Below are 19686 nucleotides of genomic sequence, written 5' to 3' on the forward strand. Positions count from 1 at the left end.
AATAATATCAAGATCAAAAAACTTAAAAGAGCATTGAAGGACAAGACAAAAGTAACACTCGAGATATAACTCATTCCTTTTGCAGCTAGATTGAATGAAATGGGATAGAAGGATTGCAATAGCTAACAAGAGGGAAGGAAACAGGGTAAGTCCTTTGGCCTGTTATTGGAAACAAAAAGAAAACATGAAGATCTGGATTTCAGGCCTAAGAAAGGGCATTTCTTAATACGGGAAAGTACCGTGTTAATTTTCTTGCATTTATGGAATTAAAGCTCTTTGGTAAAAAGGAGTTTGAGAGTAGGTTTCCATTTATTATATACATTCCTGGGCTTCAAATACTGCCTGCCACAAAGTAGACACTCCATAAAAATTTGTTATGTGAATGAGTGAATTTCTAATACTTCAAGTCTCTCAGTCTAATCATGATAATGTCCTGATTGAACATAAACACATTCTAAAATGACAATTGATTAGAGAACTGTCATCATAATTGCCTAACAGGTTCTCACATTTCCCATGAATATCTTTAAGCATTTACAATTCTGTTAATATAACGAATCATCAAGAATTCCTAAGGATGACCCCCAAGTCCAGCATCTGTTCCTCATCTCAATAGTTGAAGCAATCATTTTAGACTTTTTTATAAGGCTAGAGGATGGAGGAACAAATTTTCCAGTTAACTGACAGTGACAGAAGAAAGGAAGAGTGAGCTTAGGAAATCATTCTGGAAAAGGAAACAGCAAGGAACACACTTTACATATGTAAAAAGATGCAGGCAGAGAGCACAAATGTACTGCACAACATCTCTAGAGCTTGCCACTCAACCAGGGTTCCATGGAATCCTAGAATTCTGTGGGATGTCAGTAAATGTTCTTAAGAAGATAGTGACTAGAAAAAACACATTTTTTTTTCTTTGTTAGCATCACGTATTGTGTGATGCTAGGACTTGCAGTGATTACAGTGACTTACCCCATTAACAGTTGCTTAGGGGTTTTTTGGTCCTCTAATCAATGGACAGTAGAACCATGATTATTTGCTTGAGTTCATTCTCAGATTTTGATATAATATAGATGTAACAATAGGTTTAACGTAGAGGTGAGCATTGTACCATTGACTGTTGAACACTTTGGGGATTAGGGGTCCTGATCTCCCCGGGCAAATGAGAATCCATGTATAAATATTGACTCCCCCAAAACCTGATAGCCTACTGTTGGCCAGAAGCCTTACTGATAACATAAAGAGTTGATTAACATATATTTTGTATGTTATATGTATTACGTACTCTATTCGTACAGTAAGCTAGAGAAAAGACAATGTGATTAAGAAAATCATCAGAAAGAGAAAAACATTTGTGGCAATATGCTGTATCAACAGAAATCCACATATAAGTGCCTCTGCCCCGTTCAAACCTGTGCTGTTCAAGGGCCCACTGTATCGCCCAAAGGAGAATGTGTAGATTGGTAGCATCACCTTCTCTCTTATAAATAATCTTTCCTATCTCCTCTTATACAAACAAGTTCTCTCAGTCTAAGGAAAGAAGCAGGAGGACAAGTTCATTCTAAAGCTGGAAGTTTTATGTGCTTCTAATCATTTACCCTTTCTACTTTATTGTAAATATTACAGTAAGTGGATTGCACTGGTAGGAACTGAATCATTTTGTCCAGGATTTATATTTTTGAGATCTCATTTTTTGTTATTCTTACTATATCTATTCTTTTCTGTTTTGCTTTATATTTCATTTGTATTTGTGTTTAAAAAATATGCTTAATAGTCCAATGAGATAAATTGTGAAAACATGTTGTGATATGGAAAAGAGGATTCCATTTCAATGCGCTACTGCAACAAGGGACATGTACACAAAAAATGCCATGTTCATAACCAGCTGCTTGAGGATGGGTAGTGCATGGGCTGAGGTGCTAATTCAGATTGTCCTATTCCACTATATGCCGTATGTGGGAAACAACTTACAAATACAGCAATGTCTCCAGAAAAATTGAAACACACTTAACTACAAGACACAAGAATTTGACACCTAAAACTGTTTATTTCTTAACAGTCTGTTAGAATATCAAAGCAAACACAATAAAGTTCTTATTAAAAAGAACCTCAAGTTGAGTGAAAAGCACCAAATGCAAGTTATTTACTAAAATGAGTTGGGAAAGAGTCCCTCCTTTTCAATGTTTTGGAAGAGTTTAAGAAGGATTGACATTAATTCTTCTTTAACTTTTTGGCAAAATTGACCATGAAGCCTTCTGGTGCTGGATTTCTCTTCATTGGGAGATTTTTAATTACTTATTCAATTTCCTTATAGTAATTGGTATATGGAGACTTTGTATTTCTTTCTGATGTAGTCTTTGTGGTTTGTATATTTCTAAAAATTTTAAAATTTTGTCGAGCATGTCCACTTTGTTGGCATCTAGTTGTTCCCAGTACCTCTTATGATCCTTTATATTTCCACGCTATCAGTTGTTAGGTCTCCTTTTTCACTTATGATTTTGTTGATCTGGGTTATCTTTGTTTTCCCTTGGTTAGTCTAGGTGAAGTTGTGTCAATTTTATCTTTTCAAAGATCTAACTTTTAGTTTGATTCATCCTTTCTATTTTTTTTTTCTGCTATCTCATTTATTTCTACTCTAATCTTCACTGTTTTCTACATTTTGCTAACTCGAGCTCCATTTATTCTTCTCAGTTCCTTAAGGTGTACAGTTAGGGTGTTTGTTGGCATCTTCTTAATATAGGTGTTCATTGCTATGAACTTCTTTCGTAGAACTGCTTTTGCTGGATCCCTTAAGTTTTGGTATGTTGTGTTTCCATTTTTATTTGTGTAAATATACTTTTTATTTCGGGGTGCCTGGGTGGCCCAGCAGTTAAGCGTCTGCCTTCGGCTCAGGGCGTGATCCCGGCGTTATGGGATCAAGCCCCACATCAGGCTCCTCTGCTGGGAGCCTGCTTCTTCCTCTCCCACTCCCCCTGCTTGTGTTCCCTCTCTCGCTGGCTGTCTCTATCTCTGTCAAATAAATAAACAAAATCTTAATTAAAAAAATATACATATATATACATATGTATATATATATATATATACATTTATATATATATATACACATATATATATATACACATATGTATATATACTTTTTGTTTTTCCTTTAATTTATTATTTGATCCACCAGTTGTTCCGGAAAGCTTTTAATTTCCATGTAGTCGTGAATTTTCTAGTTTTCCTCTTTGTTTTTGATTACTAGTTTCATACCACTGTTGTCAGAGAAGATACTTGGTACAATTTCAGTCTTGAATTTGCTAAGATTGTTTTGAGCCTAATATAGGGTCTGTCCTAGAAAATGTTCCATGTACACTTGAAAACAATGTGAATTGTTGTCAGAACGTTCTGCAGATGTTTATTAGATCCATTTGGGCTATAATGTTGTTCAAATCCAGTTTCCCTATTGACTTTGTTTGAATGACTTCCATTGTTTAGAGAGGGACATTAAAGTCCCCAACCATTATTATACTGATGTTTATTTCTCCTTTTAACCCTGTTAGTTTTGCTTTATGTATTTAGAGCTTTGACGTTGGGTGCATGTATACTTACAATTGTTATTTATCTTTCTGTATTTACCCTTTTTATCATTATAAAAATGACATTCTTTGTCTTTTTATCATTTTTAACTTAAAGCCTATTTCATCTGGTATCAATATAATTACCTCTGTTGGTTTCTTTTCTTTTTTTTTTTTTTCCCATTTCTTGAAATCTTTTCCCATCTCTTCACTCTCAGTATGTGTGTCTTAAGGCTAAAGCGTTTCTTGTAGGCAGTATATTTTTGGATTTTTTTTCTCTTAAATCCATTTAGCCACTGTCTGTCTTTGATTGGAGAAATTAATCTATGTTTAAAGTAATTATTGATAACAAGGATTTACTATTATCACTTTTTTGTTGTTTTGTAGTTTTACTGTTCCTTGATGTTTTGATGTTTGCCAGTATCAGTATGCCTTGACTTCTTTATCATGTTCTTTTTTGTAATTATACAAGTCTTTCCCTTGTGGCTACCCTATGGATTACATAAACTATATTAAAGCTATAACTTCCTATTTTATTTATTTTTTTTTAAAGATTTTATTTACTTATTTGACAGAGATAGAGACAGCCAGTGAGAGAGGGAACACAAGCAGGGGGAGTGGGAGAAGAAGAAGCAGGCTCAAAGCAGAGGAGCCTGATGTGGGGCTCGATCCCAGAACGTCGGGATCATGCCTTGNTTACCCTATGGATTACATAAACTATATTAAAGCTATAACTTCCTATTTTAAACTGATAACAACTTAAATTTAGTATAATTCCTAAGCCTTACGGTTTTACTTCTCCACCTCATATTTTAGGTTATTGATACTACAATTTAAATATTTTTAATTACATAATAGAAAATGGANGAACGTCGGGATCATGCCTTGAGCCGAAGGCAGATGCTTAACTGCTGTGCCACCCAGGCGCCCCTATAACTTCCTATTTTAAACTGATAACAACTTAAATTTAGTATAATTCCTAAGCCTTACGGTTTTACTTCTCCACCTCATATTTTAGGTTATTGATACTACAATTTAAATATTTTTAATTACATAATAGAAAATGGACTATTGTAATTATGGTTATTTTTACTGCATTTGTTTTTTAACTTTCAAACTAGAGGTGTGCATGAATTAGACACCAGCATTATCCTATTACAGAATCCATTTTTGACAATATGTTTACCATTACCACTGAGTTTCAAACTGCCTTATGTTTTTGTAATTTAATCAGTGTCCTTTTATATTTATTCAAAAAACTTCCCTTAGCATTTTTGTAAGGCATACTGGTATACTGGTAATGAGTTCCTTCAGCTTTTGGTTTTTTTTTTTTTTGTAAGGCATACTGGTATACTGGTAATGAGTTGCTTCAGCTTTTGTTTGTTCAGGAAAATCTTCATTCTGTCTTCATTTCTGAAGGATATTTTCACTAGGTATAGTATTCTTGGTTCACAGTCTCTCCCTCCCCCCCAATATTTCGAATATGTCATCCTATTCTGGCCCAAGAACTTTCTGTTAAGAAATCTCCCAATGGCCTTTACAGGTTCCTTTACATGTAACTTCTCAATATTCTTTTGCTGAGTTTAAAATTCTTTCTCTTTGACATTTGGCAATTTAATTTTAATATGTCTTGATGTAGCCCTATTTGGGTTCAACCTATTTGAAGTCTTTTTGACCTTTTGGATCTGGATGTATACTTCTCTCCCCAGGCTTGGAAAGTGTTCAACCATTATGGGTTTAAGTATACTTTCTGTCCCTTTCTAGTCTCCTTCTGAAAATTCTCATAATGTGAATATTGTTTCTTTTAATTGTGTCCAATATTCCCAAAGTCCTTCTTCAATCTTTATTTTCTTCTCTTTTCTTTTTATTTCCCTGATTGGATAATCTCAGTTGTCCTGTCTTCTGGGTCTCTGAATCTTCTACATAATCAAGTCTGCCTTTGGAACTCTCATTGAATTCTTCAGTACAGTTACTCTATTTTTCAGCGTTAGGATTTCCTTTTTTTTTTTTCTAATGTTTCTATTTGTCAATTTTCTCATTTTGTACATGCATTTTTCCCCAATTTCACTTAGCTGTTTGTGTTTGTTCTTGTAATTCACTAAATTTTTAAAAGAAGATTATTCTGAATTCATTTAAAAAATCTTTTTTATTGGGGCATCTGGCTGGCTCAGTCAAGAGAGCATGCAACTCTTGATCCCAGGGTCATGAGTTCAAGCCCCATATTGGGTGTAGAGAAATAAAAATAAAACTAAAATAATCTTTTATTAAATAAATTTGACATGTAACATTGCATAAGTTTAAGATGTTTGTTACTTTGATACATTTGTATATTACAGCATCATTACTGTTGAGATACTGTTGTGATATTACATTGCAGGATTATAGTAATATTATTGTTTATATTCATTACACTGTGCATTAGATCTCTGTGGCTTGATACTTGTTACAGGGGCGCCTGGGTGGCTCAGTCGTTAAGCATCTGCCTTTGGCTCAGGGCGTGATCCCTGCATTCTGGGATCAAGCCCCACATTGGACTCCTCCGCTGGGAGCCTGCTTTTTCCTCTCCCACTCTCCCTGCTTGTGTTCCCTCTCTCGCTGGCTGTCTCTCTCTGTCAAATAAATAAATAAAATCTTTAAAAACAAAATACTTGTTTCAAGTTTGTACCCTTAAACACCATCATTCTTACCCCCTTCATCCCCTGGTAACCAACATTTTACTCTGTTTTTAAAGGCTTGACATTTTTTATATTCCACATATAAATGTTACCATACAGTACTTGTCTTTTTCTTTCTGGCTTATCTTGCTTAGAATAATATGCTCAAGGTCCATTCATGTCACAAATAGCAGAATATCCTCCTTTCTCATGGCTGAATAATATTTCCTTGTGTGTATGTACCACTTCTTTATTCATTCATCCACTGATGGACATTTGGGTTGTTTCCATATCTTGGTTATTGTAAATAATGTTGCGATAAACATGGGAGTGCATATATCTTATCCAAATCCTGATGTTATTTCTTTTGGGTATATACCCAGAAGTAGAATTCCCGGGTTGTATGGTAGATCTACTTTTAATTTTTAAAGGAAACTCCATATTATTTTCACTAGGGGTTGGACTAAGTCACGTTCCTGCCAACAGTGAATAAAATTTCCCCTTTTGTCACATCCTTGCCAGTGCCTGTTCTTTCTTGATGATAGCCATGATGTTAAACATCTTTTCACGTGCTCATTGGCCATTTTGACTTTGTCTTTGGAAAAATGTCTATTTAGTTCTTATGCCCATTTTTAAATCAGATTTTTGCTTTTAAGTTGTATGAGTTCTTTATTTTAGATATTAATTCCTTATTTGACATATGGTTTGCAAAAACTTTCTCTCATGCTATAGTTTATCTTTTGATTTTGTTCATTGTTTCTTTGTATGCAGAAGCTTCGTGTTTGATGTAGTCCCATTTGTTGATATTTGCTTTATTTGTTCATACTTTTGATGTTCCTGCCTGAAAAATTATTGCCAAGATCCACATTAGTGAGCAAATTGCAACATTTTATTTTTTACTTTCTGATCTGGACCCTTTTATTTCTTTATCTTGCCTAATAGCTCTAGCTAGGACTTCCAGCTCTGTGTTGAATAGGAGGGTCAGAGTGGGCGTCCTTGCCATGTTCCTGATCTTAGAAAAAACACTTTCAATTTCCTTCCATTAAATGTAATCTTAGCTGTTTGGTTTGTCATATATGGCCTTTATTGTGTTGTGGTATGTTTCTTCTATACCTTTCTATACCCTTCTATAGGGCATAGAAGGGCCTTTATTATGAAAGGATGTTATATTTTGTCATATACTTTGTGTCTACTGAGATGATCATGTGATTTATATTTTTAATTTTATTGATATGCTGTATTATATTTTTTTATTTGAGTGTGTTGAACCATTCTTGCATCCCAGGGATAAATCTCACTTGGTTATGGTATATAATCCTTTTAACATGTTCTTGAATTTAGTTTGCTAATATTAAAATTTTTTAATCTATATTTATTAATGATATTGGTCTATAGTTTTCTTTCTTGTGATGTCCTTATTTGGTTGATATCAAGGTAATGCTGAGTTTGTAACATGAGTTTGGAAGTATTCCTTGCTTCTTTATGTTTTGGAAGAGTTTGAGAAAGATTGGTGTTAGTTCTCAGTAGAATTCTCCAGTGAAGCAGTCTAGTCCTGGAGTTCCCTGTGTTGGGATTGTTTATTTTTGATTAGTGTTTCAATTTCTTGTTGTTGGTCTGTTGAGATTTTCTATTTCTCCCTTATTCGGTTNGGTAGAATTCTCCAGTGAAGCAGTCTAGTCCTGGAGTTCCCTGTGTTGGGATTTTTATTTTTGATTAGTGTTTCAATTTCTTGTTGTTGGTCTGTTGAGATTTTCTATTTCTCCCTTATTCGGTTTTGGTAGGTTATGTATTTCTAGAATTGTATCTATTTCTTCAAGGTTATATAATTTGTTGGCACGTAATCATTCATAGTAGTCTTATGGTTCTATTCTTTAGTATGATGTCTAATGTTTCCACTTTCATTTCTAATTGTTTTTGAGTCTCATCCCTTTTTTCTTAGTCTAGCTACAGTTTTCCCAATATTTTTTTTTTATCTTTTCAAAGAACCAACTTTAGTTTTATTGATTCTTTTTATTACTTTTTTTCTGGTCTCTATTTCATTTATTTTCACTCTGATNTAATTTTCCCAATATTTTTTTTTATCTTTTCAAAGAACCAACTTTAGTTTTATTGATTCTTTTTATTACTTTTTTTCTGGTCTCTATTTCATTTATTTTCACTCTGATTTTTGTTATTTTCCTACTTTTACTAACTTGGGACTTAATTTCTTTTTTTAGTTCCTTGAGGTATATTTAGGTTGTTTGGGATCTTTCTAATTTCTTATAAGCATTTGCTGTTATAAAATTTCCTTTCAGAACTGCTGTTTCTTTATGCCACAATGTTTGATTTGTTGTATTTTCATTTTCATTTGTTTCAAAATAACTTTTTATTTTTTATTTCTTCTTTGACCTATTGGTTGTTTAGAAGTGTTTTTGGTTAGTTTCAACATATCTGTAGTTCTCACTTTCCTCTTTTTCATTTCATATGGTTTCATACCATTGTGGTCAGAAAAGATAGTTGGCATGATTTCAATCTTCTTAAGTTTGCTAAAATTTCTTTGTATCCTATTATATGATCTATCATTAAGAATGTCCTGTGTTTACTTGAGAAGAATGTGTACTCTTTTGCTCTTGTTTGGAATGTTCCGGGTATGTTTATTAAGGGTCTTTGTTCTAAAGTGTGGTTCAACCCCAATGTTGTCATGTTAATTTTCTGTCTGTATAATCTGATGGTAGGGTATTGAAGTCCACTACTATTATGGTATTGTTGTATATTTCTTCTTTAAGATCTGTTAGTACTTAATATATTTTAGCTCTTATGTGTTGAGAGAATATATATTTATGATTATTATGTCTTCTTGAAGTATTGGTCACTTTATCAGTGTATAATGACCTTTGTGTCCTGTTACACTTTTTTACTTGAAGTGTATTTTGTCTAATAAGTATGGTTATACCTGCCATTATTTGGTTTCTATTTACTTGAAATATTGTCTTCCATTCTCTCACGTTGAGCCTCTGTGTGTCTTTAGAGCTAACATAAGTCTGGTGAAGGCAGCATATAGTTGGTTGTTGCTTTTTAATCCATCTAGCCACTCTATGTCTTTTGGTTGTGAGTTTAGTTCATTTACATTTTGGGGTGATTATTGATATGGAGAATTACTCTTGCCATTTTATCTCTTGATTTCTGGTTATTTTGTCTCTACTTTTGTCTGCCTTTTAAGCTGGTGGTTTTCATGGTGATTTTCTGTCTCCTTTTTTCTCTTTTCTGTCTCTAAGTATTTGCTTTGTGATTATTATGAGGTGTATATAAAACACCTCCTAGATAAAATAGTACTTAAAAAATAATAAGTCATACTTTTTCTACTGATAGCAATTTACCTTTATTTGTCTATAAAGGATCCTTTTTTTTTTACTCCTTTTATATTTTTGATGTCACTAGTTATCTTTTTATGCTTTGATTTTGTTACCAAGTTGCATTAGCTATAGTTATATTTAATGTTCTTTTCCTTTAACCTCTATGCAATTGTTAAGAGTTTAATATACTGTTCTGGAAAGACTTATGGCATCCTAATTGACTATCAACTTAATCAGTTTTGTGTAATTTGTCTTTTTTGTTTTGGCTTGAACAGCTCCTTTCAACATTTCTGGTAAGGCAGGTCAAGTGGTGGTGAACTCTCTGAGCTTTTGTTTGTTTGGGAAAGCACTTATTTCTCCATCGTATCTGAAGGATAACTGCAAGATAGAGTATTCTTGGCTGGTAATTTTTAATCTTTCAATAATTTGAATATGTCATACCACTGTCTCCTGGTCTGTAGAGTTTCTGCTGGAAATCTGCCAATGGTCTAAAGAGGGTTCTTTTGTAGGTTGTCTTTTTNATTGTCTTTTTTCCCCTCTTGCTGCCTTTAAAATTCTTTCAGTATTGTTGACTTTTGATAGTTTTAATATAAAGTGCTAACACAGGAGGTCTTTTTGGTGGTGAAATAATGTGTTCTATTAGCTTCATGGACTTCTATATTTAGTTTCTTTCCCAGGTTTGGGACGTTCTCAGCTATTATTTCTTTAAATATGTTCTCTGCTCCCTTCTCTCTCTCTTCTCCTTTTATACCCATGATTCTTGAATTGGCTCTTCTAATGGAGTAAGATAATTATCATAAAGTTTATTTGCTTTTAAAAAGTCTTAGTTTTGTCTCCCCTTCCTCCTGAAACTTTTCTGTATTCTGGTCCTCAAGCTTACTTATTCTCTCTTGCATCTGATCTGCTCTATTCCCAATGCTTTCTAATGCATTCTTCATCTTATTTATTTAGTTCTCCAAGTCTAGAATTTGTTTGGTTCTTTTATAGAATTTCAATCTCTTTGCTGAAGTACTCCTTCTCTTTGTTAATTTTATTCCCGAGATCATTATACTGCTTTTCTGAGTTTGCTCATTGAATTTCTTTGTAACAGCTATTTCGAATTCTTTATTAGATTGCAGTATTTTGTGTCTTTGCATTTAGTTGCTAGAAAATTGTCATTTTCTTCTTGTGATACCATAATATCATGACTTTGCATGGTGTTTGATTAAAAGTGCCTCTGCTGATGTATTTGAAGTAGTGAACATCTTTCTTATTCAAGTAAGGCTTTGTTTACTTTGATTCTAACAGTTCTACATGTTGGTAATTGAGAGCCCTCCTTTTGTTTTCCATAAGATTGTGATATAGCATAAGTTTCTGGTTTCTCTTACAAGAACTGGCTGGTCACTAAGGTTGAGAATTGAATAAAAAGCTGGTGGAGAGAATAAGGTGGTGACAGAATGTGGAGAGGTATTTGCTTAGCACTTAGGGCTTTGGGTGTATCCACAGTTATGTAGGGGAATACTCAAGTCAGTAGTCCCAGATGTCCATGGGTGGTCCTCTTGTCAGAATCCTGGGTCAGACAGCAAGAAACCTATTTTTTTTTTGGTTCTCTTTGTCTTCTTCCCTTTTCCTCCCCCCAGTCACTGCAATCTGTCCTCAGAGCAATGGGTCCTTCCAGTTGCAGCACATACAACTCAGTAAAGTCCTACTCGCCACTTTCTCCCTCCACCTCCTGTGCCAGAAAGGCTGTGCTGGCCCATTGCTGCCTCTGCCACTACCACTTTTGACACAGCCACTACCTCTGCCACCGCCTCCCTGCTTCTACTGCCTCCTCTGAAGTCCAGTCTACACACCTTCAGGTGCACAAATGAATGGATGTCTCAGGTATCCTGCTGTGCTGTGCCGAGGTGTTTTGTTTTGTTTTTGTTTTGTGCTATGGATGTCTGAGTCATTGTATATAGAAGGGTAGGGGAAAAAAGGGATGACCCATGCATACATGATACTGATGTCTATCTACTCTGACTTTTGTTTTTATCTGACAGGTCTCCATTTCGTTAGGATCAGTTATTAGAACTTTATTAGTTTCCTTTGATGGTGTCATATTTTTCATGATCCTTGATTCCTTACATTGGTATCTGGGCATTTGAGTAAATAGTCTCCTCTTCCAGACTTTGCAGGTTCACATTGGCAGAAACAGTTCTTCACCAGTCAGCTCAGCTTGGATTTCTGGATGCATCTGTTGGTAATTAATGTCCTTGGGTAGGTAGGTCCTGCTATTGGAGTCTATTTTTGGGTGAGGCAAGTGTTGAAGCTCTGGAGTCGGAATTGAGGGATATGCCACTGGTTGAGAACAGCTGGATAGGATTGCTGGCTTGGGGGCACCTGGGTGGCTCAGTCGGTTAAGTGTCTGCCTTCAGCTGAGGTCATGATCCCAGAGTCCTGGGATCGAGCCCCACATTGGGCTCCCAGCTCAGCAGTGAGTCTGTTTCTTCCTCTCCCACTGCCCCTCTGCCTGCTTGTATGCACTCTCTCTCTCTCTCAAATAAATAAATAATAAATAAAATCTTTATATATATATATGTGTGTGTGTATGTATATATGTATGTATGTATATATATATTTATTTATTGCTGGCTGCATTCTCTGCCCAAGTNTCAAATAAATAAATAATAAATAAAATCTTTATATATATATGTGTGTGTATGTATATATGTATGTATGTATATATATATTTATTTATTGCTGGCTGCATTCTCTGCCCAAGTGAAACTGTAGGATGGGCTTCATCGTTGCCTGGATTCTCTAGTTAGGCTTACTAGACAGCCTGGACTGGTACTATATTCAGCAATTGGTAGGGCTATGAATTAGCTTCTCTGCTCTGGCAGGGATGCAGGACAGAACCCTAGGTCTGCATGACTCATTGGGGTTCTAAATCAGGCATGAGTGCACACTGAATATCCTGGTTAGGTGAAGCCACCAATTTTGCTCTGTGGACAGAGAAAGCTCTTGTTCAAATGTTACTGTTAACAGGGCTATTGAATGGGCTGTGCAGCCTCACATGCTCTGGCAAGGTTCTTTAGTTGGAAAGGCTAAAGGCTATATTCAGCAATATGAATTAGTTTCCCTGCCAAGGTGCAATGGGAGAAGTAGCCCAAGGCCACTAATACTCCTTGTAGTTTTGACTCAAGTTGACCTGTGCCCCAAGTTCCCTGGCCAAACAGGGCCCCTGGTTTTGCTCTGCAGTTTAATCAGCTCTGCCACCATCCTCTACACTCAAGAGTGGCTGGGTTATGTAGTTTCCCAATGTTCTTACCAACTCTTCCTGACAGATGGGGTTTGGAGCCAAGTACTGTGGGGGCGGAGACGTGGTGTGGGGGAAGACTATGACCCAGGCTTCTCCCTAGGTGGAAGTGGAAGGGCTCATTTCAGGCAACTCCCAAATTTTTCCAAATAGGCTTTATGGTTGAGAGGGGCTGGCTGAGAGCCACAGTATGGAGTTGGTGAGCCTATGACTTAGCTTTTCTGCCCAGGTGTTGGCAGATCAGTCTCCAGAGTCAGCAGAACTTCTCTTTTGGAAACCCAACTTAGGTAGACCTGCAACCTACTGAATTCCCAGATCAGACTGCAGCAATATCCTGGCTTTCCAGATGAGCAAAACCACTGGTTGGAGCTACTACTTGGTCTCTGCAAGTAGGAACATTCAGCTAAGACCCAAGTATTGGTTATTGGAAGTCCTTCCCTCTTCTCAGTTTTAATCAGATTCCCAGTGGTTGAGCATATAGATTTCCCTGCCATCCCTGGAAGGAATGAAAACAGAGTAGGGGTTCCCGCAAAGTGACCCATAATGTTGAGGAGGGTGTTGGATGTCACCTACGTACTCTTCCCATTAGAGGAACAATAGGCTCAGGGGAGACCTTTTTGCAAGACTCTGTGCTAGCCCAGGCAGGGTCAAAGGCAATGTTATCAGTGTGTAGCCACTTCTTTCACTCTTGTAATGCAGTTTGTCTTGGTCTCTGTAGTGCTGGGAGGCTTCCTCAATCTCACTCCCAAGCTTTAGTATTCTCTCAGTGATGTTCTATCCAGGAATAATTGTTAGTTCTTCTTGTGATGGAGAGCAAAGTTACAATGACCTATGTTGCCATTTTGGTGACATCACTCCATTGTTTTATTTATTTTAGCATTGTCCTTTGAATCTTTTTTGGAGCTTCCATATCTCTGCTTATTTATCTATCTGTTCTCAATGGTTGTCTGCTTTTCCCATTAGAGCCCTCAAGATATTAATCACAGTTTAATTTGACTGATAATTCCAGAATCTGTGCTATAACTGAATCTCTTATGCTTTTTTTTGTTTCTTCAGACTTTTTGTTTTGTTTTGTTTTGGTTTTGGTTTTTTGGGTTTTTTTTGCTCTTTATCATGACTTGTAATTTTTGGTTGAAAGCTAAATATTGTGGACTGAATGTTTGTGCCCCTCCCCATTCATATGATAAAATCCTAACTCCCAAAGTGATGGTATTAGGAAGGGGGTGTGTGGTCTGTGGGAGGGGATTAACAACTTACATTGCAGTGTTCTGTTATAGCAGCTCAAACTGACTAAACCTTAAACAAAATGTATTGTGTTAAGAATTGAGATAGTGTGAGTTTAATGTTCATCTAGCCAAGATTGTACTGTATTTATGGCTATAAATGCAAGAGTCTTCAAATTCCTCTCGTGTCCTTGTTTTTGTCCATTTGTTGACTTTGGCTTCTGTAACTACCTCTCTTCAGAGTCTACATCTTACAGCAATTTTAGCTATACAGCACTGTTAGTACTGGAACCCTGCTGATATAGTGGCAAATTGTGGGAGAGGGGAAATCTAAAACCTTAGGATGCAATCTCAGTCCTTTGTCACTGGGCTGCGACCTTAACACAAGTTTCTGAGCTTCTTTCCACCTCTTAAGGAGGGCAGAAAACCATAGAGGAGACTGAAGTGGGAGAAATGCCCTTCCCACAAATGGTATAAATTTTCAGTAAAGTCTTTTCCATAGAGAGTGCACTTTAAGGGAGAATGCTCTGGGCATATCTCAGTGATTCTTCTTCCCCCCAGATAGAATTCGAAGGAGATCATTCTTGGATCTTCATCCTAAGAACTTGGTAGATTTCCTGATGGTAAAATATGTGAAAGTGTGAGGTCTACCCAAGGCTGTGATCTTATTAGTTCCTTACATGATGCTAATCTATACACAAACTCCAGCAATTCATTAAAATTACTATTTAGGGGAGCCTGGGTGGCGCAGTCGTTAAGCTTCTGCCTTTGGCTCCGGGCGTGATCCCGGTGTTCCAGGATCCAGTCCCACAACAGGCACCCCCACTGGGAGCCTGCTTCTTCCTCTCCCACCCCCCCTGCTGTGTTCCCTCTCTCGCTGGCTGTCTCTCTGTCACATAAATGAATAAAATCTTTAAAAGAAAATTACTATTTAAGTTTTCCTATCAGTTTATCTCTTTAGTGGTGTCTGCCCTGGGTAAACTGATTTTGGCTATGACTCTAGATTTTCTATTAATATATTTCAGGATTGCTGTTTGCCTTGCAACCTTGTTTTCTTGCCCTGAGTCTATAAAAACCACTGATTACCAGTTTGCTTAGCATTCCTTGTGGTTAAGATTGGAATGGTAATTTCCAAGATCTTTAAAATTTGGAGTTGAAACAGATAAACTGCCAATTCTATTTTAAGAAGTTTCCTTTAATTCTTAGCTATTTTTTAAATGAAAAATATGAGTTAATCATTACCAAGGGCTTTTTATCATTTGAAATAATTATGTAATTTTTTTGCCTTTAATGCTTCTTATGATTTACATCTATTTTTCCGATTTTGAAAATGAATAGTTTGCATTTGTTTATGAACCCTACACAAATATGATAAATTTTGTTTAATGATGGTTCAGTTGTCTAATATTTAGAATTATTTCTTCTATGTTCTTTAGTAAACGGGTCTATGATTTTCATTTTTCTTTTTGTTAACAAGCAAAGTGGCTCTACATTGTCCTTACCTAATTTGGAAACAGGTTTATAAAAGTTTATAAACCAAACTTGGTAGACTTGGATTTTTCCAAATTTATAGAATAAATATGTAATTTGAGAATTAACTGTTCCTTGCAAATGTGGTAAAACTTTGCATCTTTTTAATACTAAACTGTGAGGTTTAACTGTAAATGAATTGGTCCAGTGACTATAGCCCTAACCCCTCCTTCCTCTTGCTCCTGTGAACCACATCTTAAGCAAATGTATTAGGAAATCATTTAATTGTTCCCAGGAGTTGGTTTGAGAATACCATGAAAAGCTGGCACATTTATTCCTGGTAGTTATATTCCAAATATATAAAGAAATTCAGTGCCTAATAAGGTGGATTTGCAAGATTTGCCAAAATCATGTGATTTTCTAATTGCCCAAGAATCCACGTAGGTTTTGTAGTACAATTACTTTACAATGAATTATAAGGACTTTAAATGCTATATGTGAGCTATTATGATAGGTTTCTTCACATGTATTATCTATTTTAATCTTCAAAAAAATGTTTTTGGAGTAGGAATTATCAGCCACATTGTCACATGTAAAAAAAATTAAGATTTACAGAATTCAATAATTTTGCTAATTCTATATAAACAGTAAGTTATGCAGCCAAGATTCAGTTATTTCTCCAAACTCTGTATTCAGTGTCCATTTTTTTCTATGCTACATATGTAAGCTAGTACTAGAATAACTTACAATGATCCTATTTTCCCACCTCAAACCTCTGTTTCAAATATAATATGACTGCTTAGATTATTTAGAAACCCTTATTCACTTTGGAAGAAATCATTTTCCTCTTTTCTCTATGTATATAGAACAGCACTGTCTGTTAGAGCAGCCATCTGAGGCTCTTACTGGCCACGTGATTTGGGACAAATTCCTAATGCTTAATGTTCTCAAAGGTAAAAGAGGAAGAACAATATAAATATCTACCAATAGGCTTATTGTGAGGATTAAATAAAAATATCCATGTAAGTACTTAGTATAGGGCTTGCATATATAGAACATCATACTGTAATTGGTAGACATTACTGAAATTAATATTAATCCATTTCAGGCTACTAGACAGGGCTCCTAACCCTGTTACATCACTACTAGGACTCTTTTATGTGACTAAATGAAACATATATCTAAATGCCTTGCATACAGGAAAATTATCATTTTGTTTTTACATCTTAACTGTGGAACACACAATTTGGCAGATGGTAGGGAACCAACATATAGGTGGGTTGCATATGCATGAACAAAGCTGCTTAAACATGTAATGTAATAAAGTTAACAGAATTGCTTTATTCAGGAATACTGAAGTTGTCCTTAATTAAAAAAAAATGTTTCAATGTAGATAATTCTTCTGAATAAATGCAACTCTATTAATTTTAACTCTTATATTGAATTTTTTTTAACCTGCCCCAAAGCATGGGGGAAGGTCTTTCGACATCAGAACATTCAGTGGAAAATTGAGAATCTATTATTACTAATATAAGCTTTAAGGCTTTCATGCACACATTTAGAAAAAGCTCAATAGGTAATTTATAAGACTACTGTATCATTAAGGAATTATTAGAAATAATTAGAATATCTTGATTCTTTTTTTTTTAAAGATTTTTTATTTTATTTATTTGACAGAGATAGAGACAGCCAGCGAGAGTGGGAACACAAGCAGGGGGAGTGGGAGAGGAAANGGAATATCTTGATTCTTTTTTTTTTTTAAAGATTTTTTATTTTATTTATTTGACAGAGATAGAGACAGCCAGCGAGAGAGGGAACACAAGCAGGGGGAGTGGGAGAGGAAGAAGCAGGCTCACAGCAGAGGAGCCTGATGTGGGGCTCTATCCCATAACGCCGGGATCACGCCCTGAGCTGAAGGCAGACGCTTAACCGCTGTGCCACTCAGGCGCCCCTGATTCTTTACAATATAATTTTAAAACAAAGACTTCAGCCATTTGTGTTTATTCCTGTTTTCTAGATGACATACTTCTCAAATGTTAAGCATATGACATTTTTCTGGCATCTCTATTACCAAATTTGGTAAGAGGCAGTGATGTCTGTTCACCATAACATACTAGTATTAAAAGTCAATAAATTTTTGACATATTAGCAAGCATTCCAATGAATTTTGTTTTTAACAGATAATGAAGTAGCACAGCACAGGAAGCGTGTGTGTGTGTGTGTGTGTGTGTGTGTGTGTGTGAAATAGACTAAAAAATAAAGTTCTATGAAAGTTTGAAAAAATTATTAAACATGTAGCAAACTCACCATGCTAGGACATAATCTTATCTTCAGCAAGATAAACATTGAGTAAAACTTGATATAGTGGCCTATGAACCAGACATTAAAGATATAAAATTTCCTGTGTTTAAAAATATTTTTAAGAATCCAGGACTTTCAAAGTCTTTGTATAAATTCATCCATTACCAAAGCAATGTTTGGAACATGGGATCATAAAAAATAAAAATAAAAATAAAAAATAAAATAAATGAAGAATCTGAAAATTCCAGAGATTATAATAGAATTTCTAATGATAATTTGCGAGAGATTTCTTTCAAAGAAGAAGGGTTTATTGTTGTTGTTGTTGTCATTGGTTGTAGTTTGCTGTTGTTATTTTAATCATCATCCTCCCCACCAATGTCATCATCATCATCAGTGCTCTTGGGTTGATAGGCTTTGACAGAGGCAAGCACTACAAGGAATTCTCAACTAGTAAGAAGCAATCCTTCAATATATTGTTTGAAACATTTAAATTTGTAGGTTTTAGCAACATGGAAATATTAGCCATAGTTTCTTCACAAAAAAATATTCTAATATCAGACTTCAAAAACAGTGATAATGGCTAGTGAAAAGGTGCTATAATGTTATCACATTTACTAATGTTAAATGTTACTTGGGTTTAAAAGCTGTTAGCACACACTTTCGAGTCATCTGTTTGTGTAGGGATAAACCTCTTAGCCTCTGACGTAATTTATCCATTATAGACTCTTTAAAATCAGCCATTCAATTGAAACAGGGCACCAGTTTAAGTTTCCAGGATATGGTTACATTTCACCGTTCACCAGAATTTGCCACTGGATTTATATGTATATATTTTTTCTATCCAGTGCTCCTTTGATAGGAAAAAATAAAATGCAGGGTGCAAACTGTGGTATAAGAGCTAAGAATACCTTTTTTTTTTTTTAAAGATTTTATTTATTTATTTGACAGAGACAGCCAGAGAGATAGGGAACACAAGCAGGGGGATTGGGAGAGGAAGAAGCAGGCTCATAGCGGAGGAGCCTGATGTGGGGCTCGATCCCATAACGCCAGATCAGGCCCTGAGCCGAAGGCAGACGCTTAACCGCTGTGCCACCCAGGCGCCCCAAGAGCTAAGAATACCTTAAATGTGGTTGCTATTTAAAAGTTAAACTTTGGGGCGCCTGAGTGGCACAGCGGTTAGGTGTCTGCCTTCGGCTCAGGGCGTGGTCCCGGTGTTGTGGGATCGAGCCCCACATCAGGCTCCTCCGCTATGAGCCTGCTTCTCCCTCTCCCACTCCNGATCAGGCCCTGAGCCGAAGGCAGACGCTTAACCGCTGTGCCACCCAGGCTCCCCAAGAGCTAAGAATACCTTAAATGTGGTTGCTATTTAAAAGTTAAACTTTATTTAAATATTTCCTTTTTCATGTATAAGAACCCATGAAGGAAAAAACAAAATTAACTCAAACCCTAACAGTGCATCACAACATCCAAAAACATCTTCTAATATTTTATTTTGTTTTTGGTTTTCCTTTGGTCCTATGATTACCAGTGTACTATAAGTAATACCTTTAAATAAATCAATACTCCTCTATTGTGAAATTCTGGGTGGATACCTATAAATAAAACTGAAGCGCTACCCTTGGCTAAATTCTTATCTGAAGCTAACTTTCTGGTTCTAATTTTCATAGTCCTCTTCTAAAATATGATTTAATTTTTAAACCTTACTTCAGCCATAATATTCACTTGTGTCACTTCCATGCATTTTATGATGTGATGCCTGTTCTAATAATCTCTTCACAAATGACAAAGCATTAGTTATAGTAGAGAAATAATAACATGAAATGTAATGAAATGTATGAACCATTTAAAATAAGATTAAAAATGAGAATATTT

This window comes from Ailuropoda melanoleuca, chromosome 11, assembly GCF_002007445.2.
Source record: "Ailuropoda melanoleuca isolate Jingjing chromosome 11, ASM200744v2, whole genome shotgun sequence".
NCBI lineage: Eukaryota > Metazoa > Chordata > Mammalia > Carnivora > Ursidae > Ailuropoda > Ailuropoda melanoleuca.